This window comes from Equus przewalskii, chromosome 17 (assembly GCF_037783145.1).
Source record: "Equus przewalskii isolate Varuska chromosome 17, EquPr2, whole genome shotgun sequence".
Classification (NCBI taxonomy): Eukaryota; Metazoa; Chordata; class Mammalia; order Perissodactyla; family Equidae; genus Equus; species Equus przewalskii.
The window spans coordinates 70,702,132-70,726,988 of NC_091847.1; the positions used below are offsets into that span (position 1 = coordinate 70,702,132).

Here is a 24,857-nt window from a genome sequence, read left to right on the forward strand (position 1 = left end):
CTGGAAAGAAGTACTACATATTGTTCCTTGATTGGGAAATCTCTCTTTCTCTCTCTCCCCAGAGGATTAAAGTGAGAATAGATGCAGCCTTAACACAGCAGCCAATGGGCAATGATCCTAGCACTACAAGAAGAAACCACCTTAGGACAATTCAGGTGGATGGCAGAACAAGAGGTAGAAAGACCCAGTTCTTGATCACATCATTGAATTGCTGCATCAGCCAGTGTGGAAGACAGAAGCAAGACCCGGTTCATGGCATCAAGGGGCTTATGACTTTTAGGGAAGAAGATACATATACAGTAATTTCAATACACTTTAAAAGTACTATAGCAGAGAGTAGTACATGCATGAAGCAATAAAGAAGAGATTGGTAAGAGAAAGTTTTCATGCTCTTCATCTGAGTCTCCAGTAACGTGAAGGAGCTTACAGTTAGCCTACAAATCCATTTCATTTTAATACATTGATATACTTAGCACTTTATATTATACCCAAAAAAGCGATAAAATTTACAAAAACTGAAATCATATTCAAAATGAAGGTGCTGACAAGTGTTGACAAGTAGCATATGAATTAAAAATGAATTAAACATAGTTTATGATTCTCATTATACACAGTAGGATTAAAAAGGGATTTATTTCTTTTAGATTTCAATAGTTGAATAAAACTTACAGCTCCTAGAATAAAAGGAATGATTTTGAACTACCTATGTATATACTTATCTGCATTTTAAACAAATACTGTTATTATAAAGTCATAAGTGACTTATCTACTATTTTCTGTTTTGCATTCATGTTATATTTTACACATATCATTCTATTCAGTAGGGTTTCACTATTGGCACGAATTTAATGCCATTTCTCAAATACAATTAGCCAATCCATGACACAATTTGTTTGAAAGGGTAGGCAAAATTTTAAGTTCTCATAAATACAATGTCTTATAATTACTGTTCAACAGACTATATTTTTAACATCTAAGTATCTCCTCATCAGTAAAATTTCACTTGTACCATAAATGCCATATGGTTTGGGTTTTGCTTTGCTTAAAAGAGATGTATAAAAATTATCACTGATGATATAGTTTATTGTCTAAAAACACCACACCCAGCAAAGCTTTGTTTCTCTACCCAATAATTTGTTAAATGTGCTCTTGCCTAGAAACATCCTAACGAGTTTCTCACCACATAAAAAAACAAAGTGTTACATTATCCTCATGGCTTGTCATAGACCAGGGAATTGGAAAGAGACAGCTTGAAAAAGGAAACCACATCATAACGACTTTCAGAAAACACTCTTCAAATTTCATTTTAATTGGACTTTTTTAAACCTAAGTTAATGGAGATGGAAACATTCTTGCTCATTTTATCTTAGCAAAATGGAGATAAATGCAAAAATGTCATGTGCATTCTTTATTTAAAATGAAGAATCTTCTCTATAGAGTGAAGGCTTCAGGCATAAAGTTCTTCATCTAATAGCAATATTTTGACTATCTTTCTGCTGGAATCTTCATTTTGACAGTCTTGCAGCTGTGAAAGTTTGCAGCTTCCTGAGCTAAACTCAAGAGGCTCTGAGTCCGTGCCAGCTGTCTTTCAATTTCACATCAACTCTCTTGATATTTTGTCAGTTTAAAGCTTTTGCAAAGTTTGCAAGGCCTGAATTCATTAGATAAGGGAAGTGGGTCATCTAAATCTTAGCCAACCTCAACTGCCATAGAGATTCACTATTGTAAATTTCCTTCAAGACTGAATTAGAAAATAGACCCCATGGGCTTTTGTCAGTTTTGGTATTTGATGATACCATTGTAACAGCAGCTGCTAAAGCTGTATGTGCCTCAATAAAAATTTCTGGCTCAAATTCTCCTTCCTTTATACTTTCTGTATAAAATTGGATGCTGACAGCTGCAATAATAAGGGCAAAAGGTTGTTTAAAGTTCAGTTTGCTAGGCACATGATAGGCAACAAATTCATCACAAAGGCACTTTTTAAAAATTATGGTAGTTATTAAAAGAAGAAAAATCCATCTCGCTTTTAAAGAATTCTGCAGCATCCTAAAAGAGCTAAAAAACAGATTGTCAGGGATAGTTAAGGAAGTTGGAACACAAATCTTCAGCCAACAAAAGGATTTGATGATTCCTCTGAGAGTGAAGAACAGCCTTCTTATCACAGGCAATCATATGTTATCTATAATTTGGTACAGTATGCATCTTAGATCTGCAGACACCCAGTCCTTGCCACATCTCAATTAGATAGAATTATTTAAGTGCATGTTGGTATTTTAAACTGAAGAGGAAAAAGCTAAATAGTATACGGAACAGGAAAAAGTATTGGTAATATTCTCTAACACTGCAAAGGAATGAGTGCTTCATCTCCCAAAGATTAAAATCTGTCAAAAGTTTGCATTCTAGAAGTAATTCCCAAGACAGTGCAGAAAGAAAGAAAGAAAGTGTCAAGGCAGGAAACTTTATAGAGAGGCAGAAATTGCCTTCAATAGAATTTTGGACAATGTGAACCAACTTACACTGCTTGCCAACTGCTATTCCATAACTCAGCTGTGCTAGCAGTGTGATCCAAAGCATAGTCTTCAGAACTAGAAAGATTCACATTCAGATCTGGCTTGGCCACTTATTATATGATCTTGGACATGTCGCTCACACTTTCTGAGCCTCAGCTGCCTTGTATGTAAAATGAGGAGAACAATATCTAACTCATGGTGCCACTGGAAGGGTTAAATGAGATATAATGCATGTCAAGTACCTGGCACGTAGTACATGAACATTAAAAGCTAACTATTATTTCTAATGGATGCCATAGTACAAAGAATATAAGTGCACTGTGCTTTCTGAATTTGAAATGCAGAGTAACTATTAAACTTATTCTTGGGAAATTTGGGAAAACGAGGGTACCTACTGAAGCTGTTTGTACAGATCACTCTTTACCCTTGGGAGGAGGAAGGAAGGCATATGTAGTGAAGAGTTTAAGACACTTGACAAGTCAACTAGACCCCTACTAGCGAGCTCACAGCTCTATTACCGTGCTGTCCCATAGTACTTTCCGAGAGGATGGAAATGTCCTACATCTGCACTGTCAAATATGGTAACCACTATGTACAAGTGGTTAGTGCAACTAACTGAATTTCTAACTTAATTTAATTTTAATTAATTCAAATTTAAATAACCATATGTGGTTGATGCTACCATATTGGAGAGCACAACTCTATACTGATTGACATTTTATTAGACTTTCTTAGGCAGCATAAGAGAAAAATAGTTCTAAGTGAATAAAAGTTTAACATAGATATCAAAAAGACCTGCTCCCTTAACGCAATCTCTGGATCTTTAGAATAATTTTATCTACTAAAATGTGATGCATCAAAACTTCTAAGGGAATCAGTGGGGGCTTTGCCAGGTGGCTATTGAGCTACCATGATACCAACTGGTGAGCTACCCAGACACCAAAGGATGGTGGAGCTCACTGTTAGCTGCTTGATAAGACTAAAAGCACCAGGACCTACAAGAACGGGCACTGTCACGAGCTCCCCAAGGAGGTATCCGTGATGGAAGCCAATGACAACAGGAGCCACTACCAGCAGGATCAGTGCTTGAGAACCAACAGGGAGTAATTGTTACAGTTGGTTTATAAGAACATGACTTCTTGGAAATCCTCATCGCCTCTACTTTCAGTTGGATGTTACTCTTACAGAGGAATAAACTTTATTTCCCCTTTGCCATGTAACCTAACATATTCACGGTTTCTGGAGATAAGCACATCTTTTTTTTTTTTTTTTTTTTTTTAAAGATTTTATTTTTTCCTTTTTCTCCCCAAAGTCCCCCGGTACATAGTTGTGTATTCTTCGTTGTGGGTTCTTCCAGTTGTGGCATGTGGGACGCCGCCTCAGCGTGGTCTGATGAACAGTGCCATGTCCGCGCCCAGGATTCAAACCAACGAAACACTGGGCCGCCTGCAGCGGAGCGCGCGAACTTAACCACTCGGCCACGGGGCCAGCCCCGAGATAAGCACATCTTTTGAGGGGCCATTATTCTGTCTACTATACACACATATTCTCCACATAGAGTAACCATGATGATGCTTTGGGCCTCAAGGAGTATGTCCAATGATTAGCAACATGTTTGGGTACTCCTCTTTCCAAAGCATATGGTTATCCAAGTAAATAGTCTCAGGTCCCTTTGGGTAAGGACCAATGAAATCATTACTCTTTATATACACCATCAGTGTTGGAGGACCCTTCATCATAGGAATTTGGCATTCCCTTTAGTCAATGAGTTCTAGCTCTGAGAATGACTCAGGTCTGTGAACTGAGCAAGGGATTATGACATTTTGTGTGGCTGCTTTAGCTTCCTCCTCATCAATACTTGTTTTCTTTTGGTTGCATAGATTGTGAAATATCATTGTTGACTGCCCATCTATTTTGCCACTGGGAATGCCATGCTCTATCTCCACAGCTCTCTGTGGATTGGACATGCCTAGCTTCCACTCTGACCCTTGGTTGTTACAATAATTGCATTTACCTTGCTTCTGATAGTTAAGTATACCACCTGACCTCTATTATTTCGGGATTCTTTCATCCTCTTTGCTATCAGTGATCCCAGTTCTATAACAATATCTTCTTCTGCCAGTCCTTGTCTACAGAGGAGAGCCACTGAGCTCAACAATGCCAGTGCCACTCTCATCAGTGCAATCCATATGACTATGGTTAACAGGTTTTTTTCTTCCAGCATGTTAAGATGTCACTCCATTGTATTCTGGTTTGCATAGTTTCTATATAAGAAGTATGGTTTATTCTATTTGTTCTTCTCTATGTAATGTATCTTTTTTCTGAGTTTGTGCATGTTTGTTTTTATCATGCTGGCGTTCTTTGGTTTTGGTATCTAATTGAATCTTTGGTTTGATGTCTGTCATTAATTTTGGAAAAGTATCAGCCATTAGTTCTTCAAATGCTTTTTTTGTTTCATGCACCCCACACCCTGTTCTGGGATTGCAACTGCACATATATTTGACCATTTGACATTGTCCCACAGTTCTTGCTCTGTTCTCAGATAGGTTGTTCTCCCATTCTTTTTATCTTTGTGTTTCAATTTTTGTCATTTCTATTGCGCTATCTTCAAGATCACTGATTCTTTCCACAACTGTCAAGACAATTGATGAACCAATCAAAGGCATTCATCGTCTCTATTACTGTGTTTTTCACTTCTACCATTTGCATTTTATTTTTCTTATGATTTCCATCTCTCTGCTAGAATTGCCCAACTGATCACGCACACTGTGCATCTTTTATACTTGAACCCTTAACATAGTGACCATAATTATTTTAATTTCCTGTTTAATCATTCCAACATGTGTGTCATATCTGAGTAACATTGTGTTGCTTGCTTTGTCTCTTGATAGAGGATTGATTTTTATTACTTCTTTGTGTCCCTTGTAATTTTTTGTTGAAAGATGGAGAAGGGATTTCTATGCTGGGAAATGGGCATGCTTTTCTTTCAGCTAGGCCTTTATTATGGGAGAATGAATAAATTCAGCCAGAAATTGAGCTGGGCTTTGGATTGTTGTTACTATGGTTACCCTAGTACACCACAGGCATACGAGTCCTCTAGTATTACCCTGTGTTTAGAGTGGAGGCTGATTTAGGGTAGAAACGGGTTTATCTCAATTTCTGCTCCACTTTTAGCTTTAGGATTTCCCTTTGAGGTACGCCTCAGGGAGGCTCTCTCTCCACGCTCTTTCCCTTCTGCCAGCAGTAGAATGCTATTACTTGGTGCTCAGTATTTGTTAGCTGGTGTCTGTCCCTGGTAAGCAAGTGCTTAATTCCTGTCTCCTTGAAAATGCCTGTCTTTCCTGATTTGGGGTTAGTTTCTTTCCCTGTCACCTCAGCTCTCCCATGGGTTCAAGAAAAGTTGTGAATTTATAGATTGTCCATTGTGTTGTTGTTGTTGTTGTTGTTATAATGAGGGAAGTATGCTCTTCCCAGCATCCTATATCCCAAAAAGAAGCCAGAATGCCCTTAGCACTTTGCTAAAGTCCGTCTCATAGAACACAGTCACCTGGTGGGTGTTCTGGTCTTCTTTAGTATATTCATTCTCCGTATATACCCAAATTCTCTGAGCATTTTGATTGCTTTCTCCGTTATTTGTCATGGAAGTCCTTGCATTTTTACTTCTTATAGTATGGGCTATCACTTTTTCCAACCTCTCAAAATCTAACCCAGAAGGCTATTGTCACTATCTCTTGAGGTCTTGCCAGAATGTTAAATCGTGTCATGATAAAGTGATCTCATGTCAATAATTTCTCCTGTATTCATCTTTATTTTCTTTCCTACTTAAACCAACACCCTTAGAATCTAGTCCCATATAGATTCTTCCAGTTTCTACTAGCATATATTGACTAGGTCCTGCAAATTCTTCAGAACCCTTCTTTGCTTAGCAGACCAATACTTCCCCAGTCATTTTATGTGGTAATTTGACTCGTTATGGGTCAGAAGAGACAGGAAGGAAGGTAAATGTAGACACTGGCAAGTGGGAGGGGGATAAGAGGGAGGAGCATATGCAAATATAATTTTGGCAAGGAAAAAGCCTCTCTCTCTCTACATTGGCTATAAGCAAGTGCCTCTCCACATTGTCTAAAACAAGACTTTAAAAAGAAGGGCTTTATCCCAGGGCTCGGGGGAATATAAAGATTTGAGATTTTCCTGTGTTTCAACCAAGATGTCCCTAGCCCAAATCCCACTCCTTCTCAAATAGGGTGCTGGATTTTGTAAAGCAGACCTGCCAGGGTTGCGAATTCAACCTTCCTTGGACTTCTGACACTCCTGCAATTAAATCCTGGGTTTGATCCTCAGTCTTTTCTGCACTCTGGCAGAAAATTAAAGTTTATGCTTCCAAGGAGACCCTCTGGCTTTCGCCCTTCACGTTATAACAGTAATTAATCACCCTTAGCTTTCACTGTCCTTTAATTCATCAGTCTGTCCCAGCAACAGCCATCCAGTTCAATAGTCCTTAAATCACTATTTCGCCTGAACTTTTCAAATGCTTGACCTATATCACACCTGCCAGTGTATATCCTTTCCCAGTACTCTATCACTGCTTATCACCAGTGAGAATTTTAACAATTACAAAGGCAACTCATTCCCGGCTCCATCGGTGCTCCATGTACCAACAGTTAAGGTGAACCAATTCTTAAAGTCCCACCTTAGAATCTATTTCATAGGACCCCTCCACTTCCCATATCAACTGTAATAGATCTTGTTTCGCTTGGAAAATAGCCTTCGAGACTCTGATATTTGCACACAGGTTTATTGCTGATGCTCTTGGGAATATGTGTGGATGGTGAGAGAAGCAGGATTTGGTAGAGGAAGAGGTTGAACTGTGGTGAATTTACAACAGGGGCCTTAGACAACATCTCAGAGACCTCTGGAATGAAGATGGTCCTTCAGAGTTGTCTCAATTAAGACAAGAGGGTGGAGCATTTGTACCCACATCATTAGAAACAGATCATTAAATACAAATTGCTACCACCGTGGGAGTGAAACCAAGAGAAATAAGCTTCTTGCACCTGAAGACAATTTCTAGAAAGGAACTCAGTTGTGAGCCATCAGCAGCGAACTTTCTCAGCAGCTGCAGGAATGAATGCCTTGATCCTGAAGAGAGTTCTGGGCAACACACCACAGAACCCACCTGAAAGGCGGAATTTGCAACGTTGGAGACAGGATCTTTACCCAACATCTCATGTGAGCTGAAGGGCTCTAGAGCTCAGATAATTTGTAAGGCTGATCAGCAAGATTCAGCATACTCTGTTTCTTTCCCACTTTTGATATCCCAAGCTTAAGTATGATGATGCCCCTGGGAATTTTGGGTGACTCTCTCAATCGTATCTCAACTATAAAATGAAGAAGTAAGAGAAGGCCGTTATGTACAGCTGGAGTTTTGAAGGGGGAACCGCAAACTTCCAACACCTTGAAGTTAGGAGAGTGGTAGCAGTAGATAGTCAAGAGAAGCCACAAAAGAGGACGAGTCTGTGATCCGAGACAGGTCCACCAGGGGACACTTCTCTCAATAATAATGCTGGAGACTCTGGGTTTTATTTTCATCAAACTAGGACTTCTTTACAGTGGAAGTCTGGCCTTTAACTCTTTTAAGCAGGTTCCTTCTTTGCACATGGTACCTCAAGAGGCTCAGATAAAAATGTGTTATGGAATCCAAACATTATTACAGTTTACTCATTTTGGTACAATAGAATATAAAAAAATAAACTTAGTAGAGATAGTTACTTGTATGTGATATAGTTCTATACTTAAGCTTCTTCTAAATACAGTAGCTAATAGTTAGGACCAAGACTATAACAAATCATCTGAAATTTAATGTGAAAAATGTAAATACTGCTGGTATTCACACTAACATAAAATGAGTAAAAAGTTGTTACTCATTTTCACAAGAGAACAAAATCTGAATGTGATATTATTTTACTCCTTATTACCATAATAAGAGCAGAATTTGGACATTATTTGGTTATTCCGAATTGCCTCATTGATTACATAAAATATGTAATTTATTGAATACTATGTGCCAGAGATAATGGTAAAGGTTTACATACATCAACTCTTTAAATCTTATAAGAACACTATGTGGTTGTTCTTAGAATTTTAGCTCAGATTTAGAGACTTCAAGTAATTTGTCCAAGTGCACACTGTCAGTAAGCACCAGATTAAGGATTTTAGGACAATCTGTCCTCAAAATTCATGCCCCTAAATACTATGCCAGAGGGCCTCTTAGGAGTAAAAGAAACTACGTGGATTCTGAGCTCAAAATTTTTCTCTGAAATGATTAGCTTACCGTAGCCTAAAATCTTTCTATCCTGAAGATATAGTATTACTTCTACTCAAGGCTTAGCCTTGACTTCTTCCTGCCCATGCACGTACCCGGGATAGATTCCAAGACGTACTGAAATATCACCCTGATACAGAATGAGTTCCACGTTTTGAAAAAAACAGAATATTTAAGAGTCCTAGGGAAAGAGGCTGGATGGATGAGGGCACCAAAAAAACGTCCAGCATCAGCTCTTTAAAAACCACAGTTGAGGAAGGAAAAGGACCACACAAACACCCAGCCCAGGTGGTTAGCTTTATCTCCCTCTGAGCCTCTCAGGAAGAAGTGGCAAAACCAAGTCTCATCTCAAAACAAGAATGCCTTTCTCATGATAGAATAAAGTGTGAGAGTCTGGAATATTCGGCTCTACTTCTCAAGAGGGCTACCAAGTTTAGTCAAATACTACAGAAGTAAAAACAAGCACACGAAGAAACTAATATATGCTGCAAAACTTCCAGAATAAAGCAACTGGAAAAGTCAAGTAAAAGTGATTTTGTTCAAATTGGGTCTCACCTTGGGATGAAACACTTATCTCCCTCCCATGGCAGAGTGCATACACGTGGAACCAATGATTTTAATTAGGTTGGTGTGGCACACAGCAGGACTTCCATATCTGATCAATCTGCTGATACCTGGTGCAGCCTCATTCTTACCAGAAAAGCAAAGAAGCAGAAATGATGGATTTCCTGAACGGATCAAAGAACTCTTCTGCCCCTATAAACGTTCTGCTGGGAAATTAAGAAAAGCAATTATTTGTATGTGGGGACAATATTTCTGTCCTCTCTCAGGGCCAGAGGCTTTTAGACTCCGATACCAGTACTTCTCTAACTTTGGGCTACTTCAGCCCACCCTAGAGGGATTTTTTCTTTTTTTCTTTTTAGTTAATGAAATTCAACAGTCAAATGCCACTGTTTCCTGACAGAAAAAGAGGAGATGCAGAAGAAAGCGTGATTTGTCTCCTTTCAGACAGTCGACCTCCTGGCTGAAAGGTTGGAAGTCTGTTCATTTATTTTCCCTTGACCGGTCATTTGTCCTTTCAAATAATCAAGTGAATAAACATTTCGTTCAGTTCCAGTTGAATGCAAATTGTTATGTATTAAAAAAGATGGATCTAGATTTTGAAGTCCCCCTCACTGGTGTTGAAAAAGCAAAGCAGACAGGATACCCCTAGGAAGGTCAGCAGTCAGCTCCACTTTTCATAGCTAGGGAGGTTCTGATAGAATCCGTTTGGTATTATCCAGATAAGAAGCACAGGGCTAAGTAATCTATGAGACTTAATTAAAAGCCTATCATGGCCCACTGGGATTTTTTCCACATCACTCTCATAAGCCTTACGCAATGCAGAGAATTTAGTAAGGTTTTCATTCAATCTTACATCATAGTCTCATGAACCATTTTGAAAGATTTGGTCCAGACAGCAACGGTAAAAAGGGAGACATTCCATTTGCAATTTAACAAGAGTAAAAGAAATAATCATCACACTGATCTGTCGCCCAAAACAAAGCACATATAACCACAACTCATAATCTTGATTTTTCCATGTTTAGTACTGCAAGAACGTAACGGACACTAACTTTAACTTCTTAACATCTGAGAGACTAAACAGAATTGCTAAAATTCGTTATCACCCGAGAACTCATGCCCACCCTCATACACGCTCCCCACAGGATGTTCAAGTCTGAACAAGTGTAATATCATACAATATTCATCCACCCGTACTAGTTGAGGGCTGCAGATACAGCACAAGAGGTTAACCAAAGCCTTTATACTTCATTACAAGGTTAGTATAAGAATTTTGCCACTTAGATTTACTTATCTTAAAATATTTTTCTTGGTTCAGGAGAGGGAAATTTTTCAGACATCAATTTCATTTCACTTGAGTTTTGAGTCTTTTTTATAGCTATCTACCTTAAAAAAAATCCTAATTAATTCTTGTTATGTCCATATTGTTCACTAGGTGTTATTAATCCCTAAAGGATTATTGGAACATTTCTTAGAAAAATGTTCCCAACTCTGGGTTAGAGAGCCGTCTCCAATTTACAAATTAACTCTTAGTATACAAGGCATTCTTAAATCAGTCAATTCTAGGTTAAAAATAACGTCCCCAGGGAAACAATCACGTAAGTGGTGGTTTTGTCCCAGCTCAGCTTTTACAACTCTCAACGTGATGAAATTTACCGCAGCATCCTTGCCCCAGGCATGGCCCTGTTTTAACAGTGTTAAAGAAATTTTAAAAGGAGGCCATTAGTCGGAGGTGGCTTTAATGCCTTAGTAGCCTAGGTAAGCACACCAAAACCTAAACCTGAAACGCCTCAAGCTTAAGATGTCAAAACCTAAGGATGTCCAATCACAAATAGCCAACCAGGCTTTCCCAAATAAGGCGACTGCTTAAGCTACAGCCAATCAAATAATTTTCTTGCTTACCTTCCACCTCTTCTCTGCAAATATCTTCCACCAGCTCCTCGTGGTGGAGCCTCCTCACCACTTCCGGCTTGGCGCTGCCCGATCAGAATTGATTTTCACTCAAGTAAACTCTTAAAAATGTAATATGCCTCAGTTTATCTTTTAACAATAGTAAAACGCATCCACCCCTCCAGGTAGGATGGAAACACAGTTGTCTCAGCCCCACAGTAAGATCAAGGAATCTGCTTGCTTTGGTCACAGTACCTCAGTCTGGGATCAAAGTATATTCAGGAGCAGGAAGTGCTGGCTGCTCTCCCAGGGGCTGCCCCATCAAGTGAAGACATCCTCACAAGGGCTTCCCCAGCCGCTTCGCCTCTGCTTCCCTTAAGGCAGGCTCTCCAAGCAACAGCCCGGAAGACCCTTTGCAATGCAAACGAGATCTTGTTGTTGCCATCTCAAAGCTCTCCAAGGTTTCCCATCATACTTTGAAAAAAATTCTAAGTCCTTTCCCTGACCTGCGTGATGTGGCCTCTGGCTGCTTCTCTCATCTCTTTCCCTGCTGCTCCTCCCCCTACTCTCTCTGCTCCAGCCACTTTAGCCTCCTTGCAAGTCTTCAAACGGGTGGGGCATGTTCCCACTTCAAGGCTTCTGACTTGCTCATCTCTCTACCCAGAATGCCCTTCCCCCTGATGGGACACAGCTTGCTTTCTCATTCAATTTCTGTCTCTGCTCCAACGTCACCTTCACAGAGAGGTCTTCTCCAATGACCATAAAATAGCGCTCCAGTCACTCTCAGCAACTGCCCTGCTTCATTTTGTATCACAGCCCTTAATTCTGACTTCATGCATATTTGTTTATCTTCTTTAGTACAATGTAAACTTCATTGGGGTAGAGAATTAGTTTTGTTTACCACTGTATTCTCCAAAACAGCACATGGCACATAGCACACGTGTCATATGTATTTGTTAAATGAATGAATGAGAGTTATGGATCTCTAAGAAAATTTTTCACAAATCACAGCCTGCCTACGTTTAAAGTTGGCTTCTATCATCCCAGTATACATCAGCCAATACCAGGGAAAAGTATGTTAAACAAGAGTAAGAAGGAATAATCAGCCACACAGCAACTAAAACAGTCCTCTTGACGAGAGATTTTCACGTATTGTGGTATATGGGGTAACTTCTGGTTCAAAACTGATTTGGCGTGGGGCTGGCCCACTGGTGTAGCAGTTAAGTTCATGTGCTCCACTTCAGTGGCCCGGGGTTCACCAGTTCGGATCCCAAGCACAGACCTACACACCACTTATCAAGCCATGCTGTGGCAGCATCCTACATATAAAATAGAGGAAGGTGGACACGGATGTTAGCTCAGGGCCAGTCTTCCTTGGCAAAAAGAGGAGGATTGGTGGCAGATGTTAGCTCAGGGCTAATCGTCCTCCAAAAAAAAAAACAAAACTGATTCAGTTTAAACTAAAGAAGCCCGACTTATGGCCTGTCAAGCATTCATTGTACATCTGCTTTAACCATTGAAGAGTGTACTCTCTTAAGATAAGAATGCATACTTCCCCTCCTAGGCCAGATTGGTAACGCTCAATCCATAACACCCTTATTGGTCCCTTTCCCAACTTCAGGGTCATGTTGACCTGCTAATTTGTAACTGAATACCCCTTTGAAACTTTGATGAATATGTATTCTGGGTGTGTTTAATGTATGTTCTTTGTTCTAAAAAGGTCTAAGTCTGTAGTAAAAACCTGTGCTTCTCCAGAACACTTTCTTCCTTTGTGGAAACTGCCTTCCCAGATTATAACCCTCACCCTGGCTCAAGTAAAACTCACTTTCTCTCTCTTATCTATGGAATAGTTATTGGTTATTTTGCATCAACACTATGAACAAAGTCCATTCTGGAAAATTAACAACCAGAAGTTTTTAAAAATCAAAGTATAGAACGTTTCATCTTACCACCTGTGCCCTGATTGTAACCAGAGGCCATGAAGCTGTTCACAAGTGCCCTCTCCCTAGTTCCGTATATTTTGCAAATTCTGCATATCTGTGTGGGCCTGCGAAGCACCTGGCTCAAATGGAAACTACTTAAGGCCGTTGGCATTCACAGATGTAACAGCTTCACCTTCAACATACTTCAGCCTTGAAGGCTTAGGGAGCTACACCATACTCAGCAGGAGTGAGGATTGCTCATCACGGAATGACAGGATGTTAGAGCTGAGACACCTGAGAAATTACTTAACCCCCCCCCCCAAATTTATATTTGAGCAAATATTCTCAAAAAATAAATTCTCCAGAGAGGAGAAGTTGCTGAAGGGTACTAGACTATGCCACTCCCAAAAAGCCTCTTTGGCAGATGTGTTATTTTGAACTAAAGGCCATTGAGAACCAGGAGACACAGGAAAAGCTCTAAAAACAGGGCACAGGTTTTCCTTTTGTAACAGAAATTTACGTTCGTAAAGGAAATTTCATTCTAAAAATGTCTCCCACTCTCTTATCAGGAAGAGAAGGACTTTTAATTTGTCAGTGGAGAAGGCATCAACTTAAATTTGTATAACAAACGCTACTAAACAACTCTTGTTCATCATACTTTCCCTGGTCACCTTCCAGAACCTACCTCCCTCTCCAGAGCCCAGGACCTCTTCTTCTTTACCCTAAAACAGTATAGAAACCCAAATCCTAACCACCCTTTTGGGTTATTTACTGGGTGCTCTATTTGTATGCATGATTAATAAACTTCCGTTTGTTTTTCTCTTGTCCGTCTTTGGCCAGTCTAATTTACAGGGCTCCACCTGGACAACCTAAGATGAGTAGAGGAGAAAGGGGTTTTTTTCCCTCCCCTACCTGGAGATGAATCTTTATAATTTCATTAAATACCTTTATAGGCAGGTTTGTTTAGCAGACATTATCATTTTCCCCATTTTTGTTAATTTAGAAGCATAAATTTGTGTTGCATCATCCAGGTGTTTCTTTAATGAACAACTCTTTAAAACCTGGCTTAATGGACAAATGTTGACTTTCGCCTGCCTGGTAACCCTTCATCCCTCCCCAGACACACACGTCTCTGAATCACTTACTCTTTCCTCCTCCTGCACCCAGGTCCTTGGATGGGATGGAAACCATCCTTGGCTACACAAGTCAGCCTCTGACCCAAGGCTTGTTCATTGGAGCCTAGACCAGCCCTGTCCACAGTAACTGGTTCACGAATGGGTACATGACCCAATGAGATCTATTGCAGGACTCCAAAGTCCTAGTTACGGGAGTAAACAGGAGAGAAAAATTCACCAATATAAGCCTTGATTCACAGTCGGCCACAGAAGGAAAGCCTGCCTGAAAAGTGAGCCAACACAATTGAAAGCAGAGACGACAGATGGAAAGAAACTGAGACCTGATGACGTTGTTAGGTCCTTTAGAACCAGTTCTGTCTGCATGCTGACTTTTCAGTAACTCAGGTCAACGCGCTGAGTTGAGTTTTCTGTCATATGCCACCAAAAGTATACTAACAACAACCACAGAGTGTTGTATGAACTTACAGAGGAAAAGCAAATATGGGATATTATATAGAGAGTGATTTGAACACACAAGAATAAATCTTCTCATATTCATTCACCTCAGCAAAGAGGCTAAAACTAGAAGCAATACAAACATATAGTTCCCAAGCTTCTTGGCTCTAGTTTAAAGCAAGGAACCTACTGCCTGCGTTTTAATCATCTGCACAGTTTCTTCTATCCTAGTCTCGAGCAGAAATAGCTGCCAATAAATTGTTCTACAAAGAACAAACCTTGTGAATCAAATTTCTATTTCTACTGGCTGACGAAAGAGATTTTAATATAAAAAGATACTGTAATAAAAAACACTGCAGCTGCAAAAAAATTAAGATAAATTTGAAGATTTGTTTTTACTCTTAAGGCAGGAAAATTGATGTCTGTAACAATAACTGCATACATAACCATCCACAGCTCCTGTGACCCCCTAAATGTAGCTACCCAAAAAATGCTGTCGCACATGCCCGCTTTCAGCGGGGGAGTAATAGTGCCAGCCAGAGGGTTCAATTTTCCCTTCTCTTTGTGTGGATCACTCACCTAATAGAATTGGCTGTAATAATAACCAGCAAAACAAAATGGAAAAGCTATGCTAGGGTAAGCACTTTTAAATTTAAACCCTATTTAAAAGAAGAAGTATAGTAAAAATCCTTTTTTAGCAGCACATTTTCCCATCCTGAGGAGCTTGGGCTGATTTCCTATCCTCACAGTCCTCTCTGGGGGGGTGGGGGGGGGGGTACGATCCATGAGTCACTGGCTGAGTAATCTGCTCTCACCCAACAACTCAAATATGTATTTGTAGTTCGACTGGAGGCAGAGTCGTAGTTTCTGCGATTATCCACACCTGTGTTGATTATCCAACCCTGTGTCGATTATCCACAACTGTGTCTATACAGAAACAAAACTTGTGCTTATAAACATTAAAGTAGGAAGTTAAATCAATCCAAAGAGTTCAAGAGAAAAAAAGGCACTCTCACCTCATGGTGAGTGAGTTGATACCAATGTGTTTTTACTATGAATTAGACAAAAAGCTCCCTCAATTCTTTACTTACGTTTGTAAACGCAACAAAAATGAATTGAATGTTCCATTAATTCAAAAGCGGATTGACGTAGTAAAGAGGTCCTTTCTCCCCAAATTGATCTGTAGTTTTAATGTAGTTCCTAACAAATTCCCAACAAGCTTTCTTGTAGATATAGACAAGCTTATTCTAAAATTTATGCTGAAAGACACAGGAATTAGAATAGCTAAGACAGTTTTTTTTTTTTTTAAAGATGGGCACCTGGGCTAACAACTGTTGCCAATCTTCCTTTTTTTCTCCCCCCCCCCAAAGATTGGCACCGGGGCTAACAACTGGTGCCAATCTTTTTTTTCCCCCGCTTTATCTCCCCAAACCCCCCCTGTACACAGTTGTATATCTTAGTTGCAAGTCCTTCTAGTTGTGGGATGTGGGACACCGCCTCAACGTGGCCTGACAAACAGTGCCATGTCTGCGCCCAGGATTGGAACCCTGGGCCGCCACAGTGGAACGTGTGAACTTAACCACTCGGCCACGGAGCTGGCCCCGCTAAGACAGTTTTGAAAAAGAAGAATAAAGTGAAAGGAATCACTCCACCCAATGCTAAGGCTTGCTACATAGAGTAATCAAGACAATGTGGGTACCCTCCTACACTGTTGGTGGGAATGCAAACTGGTGCAGCCACTATGGAAAACAGTACGGAGATTTCTCAAAAAAATTGAAAATAGAAATACCATACGATCCAGCTATCCCACTACTGAGTATTTATCCAAAGAACAATTCAAAGAGACTTATGCAGCCCTGTGTTCATTGCAGCATTAATCACAATCTCCAAGATATGGAAGCAACCCAAGTGCCCATCAACTGACAATTGGATAAAGAAGATGTGCTACATATATACAATGGAATACTACTCAGCTATAAAAAAAGACAAAATCATGCCATTTGCAACAACATGGATGAAACTTGAGGGTATTATGTTAAGTGAAATATGCCAGACAGAGAAAGACAAATGCCATATAATTCACTCCTACATGGAAGATAAACACATGGGTAAGGAGAACAGATTAGTGGTTACTAGAGGGGAAGGGGGTGAGGTGGGGGGGTGAAGGGGTAAAAGGGTATATCTGTATGGTGACAGATAAAAACTAGACTATTGGTGGTGAGCACGATGCAGTCTACACAGAAACTGATGAATAATAATGTATACCTGAAATTACACAATGTTATAAACCCTTATGACCTCAATAAAATAATTTTTTTTTTAAAAGACAAAGTGGTGTTAATGGAGGGATAGATACATAGATCAAGGGAACAGAGTGGAGAACTCAGAAATAGACGCACACAAACATGCCTGACTGATTTCTGTCAAATGTGCAAAAGCAATTCAATAGAGGAAGGATATCCTTTTCCACAAATGGCGCTGGAGAAATTAGACGTCCATAGGCAAAATAAACAAACAAATAACCTCACCCTAAACCTTACATCTTATACAAAAATTAACTCAAAAGGATCATAGAGTTCAATTTAAAACTATAAAACTTTTGGGAAAAAACATAGGAGAAAATCTTCAGGACCAAGAGCTAGATTCGACACTAGAAGCATCATCCGTAAAAGAAAAAGAAAAACAATAAATTGGACCCCATCAAAATTAAAAATATTTGCTTGGCAAAGCACCCTGTGGAGAATATGAAAAGAGAAGCAGCAGACTGGGAGAAAGTATTTGCAAACCACATATCTGACGGGACTTGTGTACAGAATATATAAAGAACCTCAAACTCACTCGTATGAGGTTCCACTTTCACAATCGTGGCTTGAGGGGCTCTGCAGACCTACTCCCCAGAGAAACAATCATAACTTGTAAAACTACAAAAAAAAAAGTTTCTGGAAGAAACATTTATTCAAGAAAATCTAAAATTCGGCAAGAACTGGACTGGGGGATGGAGAAAAAATTTTAAAAATAAATAGAATTTGGTAAGAACAGCAAGAGTCTGTGGCAATTGAACTACATCCCACTCCCCCAGCCCCCATCCCCGCTCAGCATGGCAGAAGTTCCATGCTAGGCTGCTGCAGCCAAGAACACAGTAAGTCCTCTCCGTGCAGCTCACAACCAAGAGTGTGGCATCTCCCCGGGATGGGCAGGCCACCGGAGTTTCTCATCCTTCCCCTCAGATCCATGTTGCTGAGGCTGAATTCAGCCATGTGCGGCCTGGCAGTCAGGACTGCCTTGTTCTCCCCAGCCCCTTTGTAGAGCAGAGGCCCTACTGCAGGCAGGGCACTCAATGCTGGGAGGATGCTGAGAAAGTGGATCACTTGGACATTGCTGGTGGGGATGGAAAATGGTACGCTCACTTTGGAAAAGTGTCTGGCTGTGTTTTTACAAAGCTAAATATGTGCTTATCATGTAACCCAGCAATTGCACTCTCTGGCATTTATCACAGAGGAATGAAAATTTATGTTCACACAAAAACTAGTACATGAATATTCGTAGTAACTTTATTCATAATAGACAAAAGCTAGCAACAACCCAAATGTCTTTCTGTAAGTGAGTTGTTAAATTGTGGTACATCATAATACGGAATACTACTCAGCAATGAAAAGGAATCAGTACACTAAACTTAGATGGATCTCAAGAAAATTATACTGAATTTTAAAAAAGCCCATCTCAAAAAGTTACATACTGTATGATTCCATTTATATAACATTCTTGACAAGACAAAATGATAGAGATGGAGAACAGATTAGTGGTGGCCAAGGATTGTAGGTGAGTGGCTGTAGCAGGAAGGATCCTTCTGATGGAACTGTTCTGTATGTTGACTGTGGTTGCGGTCACATGAATGTACCCATGTGATAAAACTGCATAGGACAAAATACATACACACACACAAACACACAAAATGAGTGCATGTAAAACTGGTGAAATATGAATAAAATTGCTGGATTGCATCCATGTCAATTTCCTGTTTGTGGTATTGTACTACAGTCATTCACGGGTTCTATGGGGGAAACTGGGTGAAGCATATGTGGGATTTCTCTGCACACATGTACAATTATCTCAAAGTGAAACAGTTTTTAGTGAGCGTGTGGAATGTCACACAAAGTTGAATGGTCGGTTGGTTTTTAGATAAACCTACCTGAGAGAGTCACATCATCACTGCTAACCATTTGAAACAGAATTTCCATTATTTCAGCTTATTTTCGCTCTTTATGACAGGAAGACACAAAAATAGTGTTTGAGGGCTACTATGTCCAGCTGTGGTCACCTGGTAGCTAACAGGTGAGATAGGTTCTGCCACAGAAGTGACTCGGCGCTGTGGAAAGCACACGGTCCATGGTGTCATGGGTGCGGAATCAAACCCTGGCTTTGTCTCCTGCAAGATCTGTGACATTGAATATGTTACTTACTCTCTCTCAGAGTCAGGCCTATAAAATGGTGTAAAAATAATTTCTTACAGAATTTTGTGAAAATTAAATGCAAGAAAATATGTAAACAAATGGCCTTATTAAAGGGTTAAACAATTATTAAATAGAAATGAAGCCATAATGGTATTTCACAGCTCACCTAATCAAGTCCCTGGTTTATGTAGATAAGAGGTCTGAGGCGGGGAAAAGTAACTGCTAGTAGAGAGGGAGTGGCCTGTCAGTTGAGGGCAGGGACAGTTGTCTCCCTGAGGCCCTGCCCTTTGGAAGACCAGTCCCATTTTATAAGAGAGAGGTTTTAAGCATCTGCAGGGCATCACTTCTTATTCTACTTTTTAACCTCCCACTGCACCCAGGTGATCCTGCACATGCTAGAGTTGTTTCATAAACGAGGACAGATTCAATTACCAAAGAAAACTGCAGAGGCAAATTCTAACATACATTTATTTCGTATACAGCTTTTTGTCATACTGTTAGTCTCAGTGTGAAAACCAACACTGCTTTCTTCCTTCCCTCTCAACAGAAAGAGAGCAAAGTTCAGTGTTTGTAGACATTTGTTTCCAAATTTTCTTATGTGATGATACAGTCAAGCACGTCAGACATTTTTTATTTCATTAAAATCCAAATTGTGGGGGCTGGCCCCATGGCCGAGAGGTTAAGTTCACGTGCTCCACTGCAGGCGGCCCAGTGCTTCATCGGTTCGAATCCTGGGTGCGGACATGGCACCACTCATTGAGCCATGCTGGGGCGGTGTCCCACATGCCACAACTAGAAGGACCCACAACAAAGAATATACAACTATGTACTGGGGGCTTTGGGGAGAAAAAGGAAAAAAATAATAAAATCTTAATAAAAAAATAAAAAATAAATCTGTGAAACCACAAAGCCGCCTCCATCGTGTGTGTCTCATGCATACGTACTACTTCCAGGACACAAAAATTCTGTTGAAATTAATAAAGAGAAAATTAATTTTTAAGAATCAACATAGGGACTAAGGATTCATCTATTTAAAAAAAACTCTAGGATTTTGTTTTATAGCAGTGTTTTAGTTCTCCAAGTCTTAAGGCTTTTTGTGCTACGTTATAGACCTGAATTTTCAAGTTCTTACCTGAGCCAATAATAAGAAATACATTTAAGATGATGCCTTTTTCTGAGCTCCTGGACCAGGAATATATTCATCTTGATTGTGCACGTTCTGAAGCCTTCTATAACTTTCTATGTCTTATTCTTTCACTCGTTTCTTTTGTAAGCTGGACCTGCTAAAACAGTGATTTGAAACGCTCTAAGGGTTCCCCACCATAATATTAGCTTTCTTGGAATTTATTGTGTCACCAAAATTCCTCAGGACTTTGTAATAAGAAAAACTTCTGGGACCTGGCCCCGTGGCACTGTGGTTAAAAGTTCGGCATACTCTGCTTCAGAGGCCCAGGTTCACAGGTTTGGATCCTGGGTGTAGACCTACATCACTCATCAGCCATGCTGTGGCAGTGACCCACGTACAAAGCAAAGGAAAACTGGCACAGATGTTAGCTCAGGGAGAACTTTCCTCAAGCAAAAATAATAATAATAATAATAATAGTAATAATTATTAATAATAAAAACTTGTACATGCACAGCACTTTAAATCTTTCAAAACATATTAACCATATAATTTTATCCTGTAGCTCTTTTACGGATGCTATTTTTTTTTCTGTTTAAAGGTGAAGATGAAAACAGGAAAAGAGACTGTCTGTGTTCTCAGAAATGGAGCTGGGACGGGAATGCAGGAGTTCTTCTGACTCTGGCTCAGCTGCCTCCCTGACGGGTGACCAGCACTCACCACCCCTTGCCCTGAGCTTTCCAGAAGGCCGTATCAGTCATGTCAGAACAGATTCCACCTGGACAGTCTACCAAGGTGAAATGTCACATCTCAGGAGACCACGTGCTTGCAGCTCCTGGGGAAATTCAAAGGGGAACCAAACAGCCAATCAAAGTGGATTCCATCAAACGCAGGATTAGACAGGAAGACTCTGAAGGGCATTTCCAATTGAAATGCTGTGATTATAGCAAAATACTTTCAGTCTAAACTACAATTTTTTTTAGTAAATTACTTTCTTATCTTCCTTCTTTCTTAGAGACTATGATTGTTAAAAAGAAAAAAAAAGCTAAAGGTGTTGTGTAAAACAGCATTATGGAGTCTAACATTTTGCCTCATTTTTTGAGTCAATACTCTACCACGTTAATAAACCCAGACGAACGAAAGGCTGTGGCTGCTGCTGCTGCTCAGAGCAGATTTGACACCCAATCCATTTCTCTTCTGGGGATGAGTGTCACAATATTTTGAGAACTGGGATTCACATAAGTATGCAGATACAAACGGCAACAGTTTTTTTCATTATTTTCTGAGCTGTGTCAGAATAATCATTGCCAGAATGTTGCCAAAAGTGGTGGTGGGGAAAAGACAATTTTAGGTGCTTGTCGGTGGATATTTTCATAACTGTACCCGCTTGCTGTCCAGTCTCTGCTGTCATACGGTCAATGATACAACGTCTTTCACTTTCAAAGGAAAGACTTGTTAAATCACTTTTTCAGTCTATAAAGACGGCAGTTGCTGTTCTTTATTTTATCGTAAACATTGTAATTTTCATCACATAAAAAATATATGCTCAATATTTAAACTCACTTTGAGAATTACCCTTTTTCAATAAAATAAATAATATATTTGTACACAGAAGAGTAAAAGAAGATAGTGTTCTTAATTTCTATAATTGAATTAAGCCATCTTATGAGACCCCATCCCGCTGATGGGGGAGAGAAAGGTGCATTTAAATTTCCCAATTAAAGCTAATTCACGTATTCTTGCTTAAAACAGTCGCTTTCAAGTAAATGTTCAGTTAATTCAAAGCATACCTTCCTTTGAGGGCTTTTCTCTCCTCTCTTCCTTTTTTCTACCAGTGATCTGCTTTCCAAGGAAGCCTTTGAAAGGTTCCCAGCCCTGAGGTAGGCGCCTTAGATTAATCTTAAAGGGACCAGGAAGCAAGCCTTCATTTGCTTGGAGATTATGATTTTCATTCCATTGCTTCTAGCTATGATGTCTCTATTTTAGCTGCAAGATTTCTTGTGATTTTTTTCCAAAATGCATACAAGTTTTTTCTTTTTAAATATCATTGCAACGGTAATGGCTGCAAGAGACGTCACGTTTTAGACTCATTTGCAAGCTCAAAGACAAGCTCCATATTTTAAATAAACATCTAAGCATATCTTTCTTAATATCTCTTTTCATTTGGTTTCTCTGTGCATCTTTCGCTGTGGTGGGAGTGGCGCTCTTATCCTCTTTGCTGCTGGTGCCAGTGCAATGGGTCTCAGGGACAAAACGCGCCTCCTTGATATCAGCTGGTTCTAAACTTTCCTCATTACCATGAACATCGTCACTGATTTCAAATGTCCTATTTTTGTTCACTGATCCATCTTCTTAGTTATCTTTTCATTTTAAATTGTTACACATTTAAAATGTAAATTGACTGACAGTAAAAAAAAATCATCTAAAACGTCCCCACAATTTCAACATTTCTTTGTTATCAGAGAACACGCCACAGGAAGAGGAGCTAAGCATAGCCAGGAACCAGATGCGTATAAAGTAACATTTCTTTGGCTGCAGTTGTAGAAGAATGTTGACCAGATATGTGAACCATGTTTGCGTATGTGTGCAACAAAAATACAAGAAAAATAATAGCATCGATTCATAAACCGTTAAACATGTTTCTCAAAAAAACTAACTCTGGGGGCGTCTTCTGGGACTCAAGGAGGAAGCTCCGGTTTTCCAGCCAGCCTGTCTCATAGACCACAACTAGGTATGTCAACCTGTGACATTGACATATATAGTGGACACTGTGATACTTCCCCCCGAGTGTCCCCTCCAAGGGAGGGATTTTTGCCCCCACTGCTGGACGCGCTGTCCCCAGGCAGTGTTCAGCTGTCAGCTCCTTCAGGGTCAGCCTCAGATGAAGAGAGTCACCCTGCCTAACATCATGCCCTTCCCAGGGAGACCCACATCTGATGACCAATCCATGCAGGCCTGTCCTTCCAGTCCAGTGCAGGACAGTGCTGGAAGAGAATTTCAGTTCCAGGTCTCTCCGAGGGGTCTGCAGAGGTTATCAGGGGATCTGCTTGGCAGCTCCACTTCCAACCTCAGGTCAATCCTGCATCCTTTCCTTTCCTTCCACAGTGAACATCCTGCACACTAACCTGCATCTCGGTGTCTGCTTCCTTGAGAACTCAACCTGCAGTGGCATAATTATCTTCCTGAAATACTAGAGTCCTGTTTCTGACAGTGCTGATGCCACCATCACAAAAAACTACCTAATTTTCCAGGCACTCACTATACCATGGTATAAAATGTTATACTATCTAGCCCAGTGGTTCTCAATGACTTGGAGAGATTTTCTTTTTAATGTTAGTATCCAGCCCAATTAACTCTGAGGGTGGGCTCTAGGAATTGATATTTTTTCAAAATCTCTCCATGGGATTCTAAAATGCAGCCAGCACTGAGAACGGTCTAGGTTTTCAGGAAAAAATACACAATTACAATTAACCACAGCAGAAGAAAAGAATTCCGCTGTGTATGCTTGTGCTTACATATGCTAAAGCACATTTCCACCACCTAACCTGCCGGCCGTTCTACATACACACCCATCACCTCTGCTTGTCCTCACGTTCCAGCGGGTGAAATATTTGTGGTCCTGGTCAAGGCCTTAAGGGCAGTTTCTCCATTGTGCAGTGAATTCCATCTTCTCAAAGACTTCTCTCTAGAAAACGCTCCTCCTGCCTCTGCGTCATTATTTTTTTCTTTCTCTGCTGCAGTATTCCTGCTAGCACGCAAATATGCAGAAATGTCTCCGTTCTTTACAAAAAGGAAAAGCTCAACCCCACATCCTCCTCCAGCTGTTTCCAGCCTTCTAGCTACTGCCCCATTGCTCTGCTCCTTTTTCAGGAAAACGTCTTCAGACAGTTGATTATGTGTGCTTTCTCCATTTCCTCTTCTTCTTTTCTTTCCTGAACCTAATTTACTCAGGCTTTTATCCCAACCCTGCAACCACAGCTGCTCTTATCAAGGTTACAATGCATCCACATTGCCAGGCTCCGTGATTACTTCTCAGTCTTCTTGCTACAAACCTATCAGGAGCCTTTTTGACACAGTCCGTAGCTCCCTCTATGACACTGCCTGCACTGGGAGTCCTCGGTGGCACGCCCTCTTGAGATACTCTCCCTTTGCCAAGGGTCCCTCCTTTTCGGTCGTCTTTGCTGATTCCTCTTCACCTTCCCAGCCTCTACACTCTGCTGACGAGTTCATCTCTTCTCTTTACCGTCTGCATTTGCTCATTAGGAATTATCCCGGTTTTACGGCTGTAAATATGATCTATATGCTTGAGATTCCCAAATGTAAACTCCCACTGCAGACTGTATCCCTGAATTCCAAGCTTATTTATCCCCACTACCTATTCCAGTCTCCACTTGGATATCTAATTGTTGTGTCGCACTTAGCATGTCCAAAACCAAAAACATTTCTTCCCCGAAGCTGCTGCTTCCTCAGTCTTCTCAATCTCAGGAAACAGCAACTGCATTCT

At 40.2% G+C, this 24,857-nt stretch overlaps 1 long non-coding RNA gene across 2 annotated transcripts; it reads right to left on the reverse strand.

Annotated features, from left to right (window-relative positions):
• Positions 1-19,680: 19,680 nt before the first annotated feature.
• LOC139076843 (uncharacterized) lies at positions 19,681-24,283 on the reverse strand. Of its 2 annotated transcripts, none has more exons than XR_011528849.1 (4): positions 22,144-24,283; positions 21,074-21,188; positions 20,363-20,513; positions 19,681-20,195 (listed from the first exon to the last, which is right to left on the reverse strand). It is a non-coding gene; the product is annotated as an uncharacterized lncRNA (long non-coding RNA). The 2 variants fall into 2 exon arrangements; XR_011528850.1 differs by having other exon boundaries at positions 20,363-20,510; positions 22,144-22,603.
• Positions 24,284-24,857: the final 574 nt, after the last annotated feature.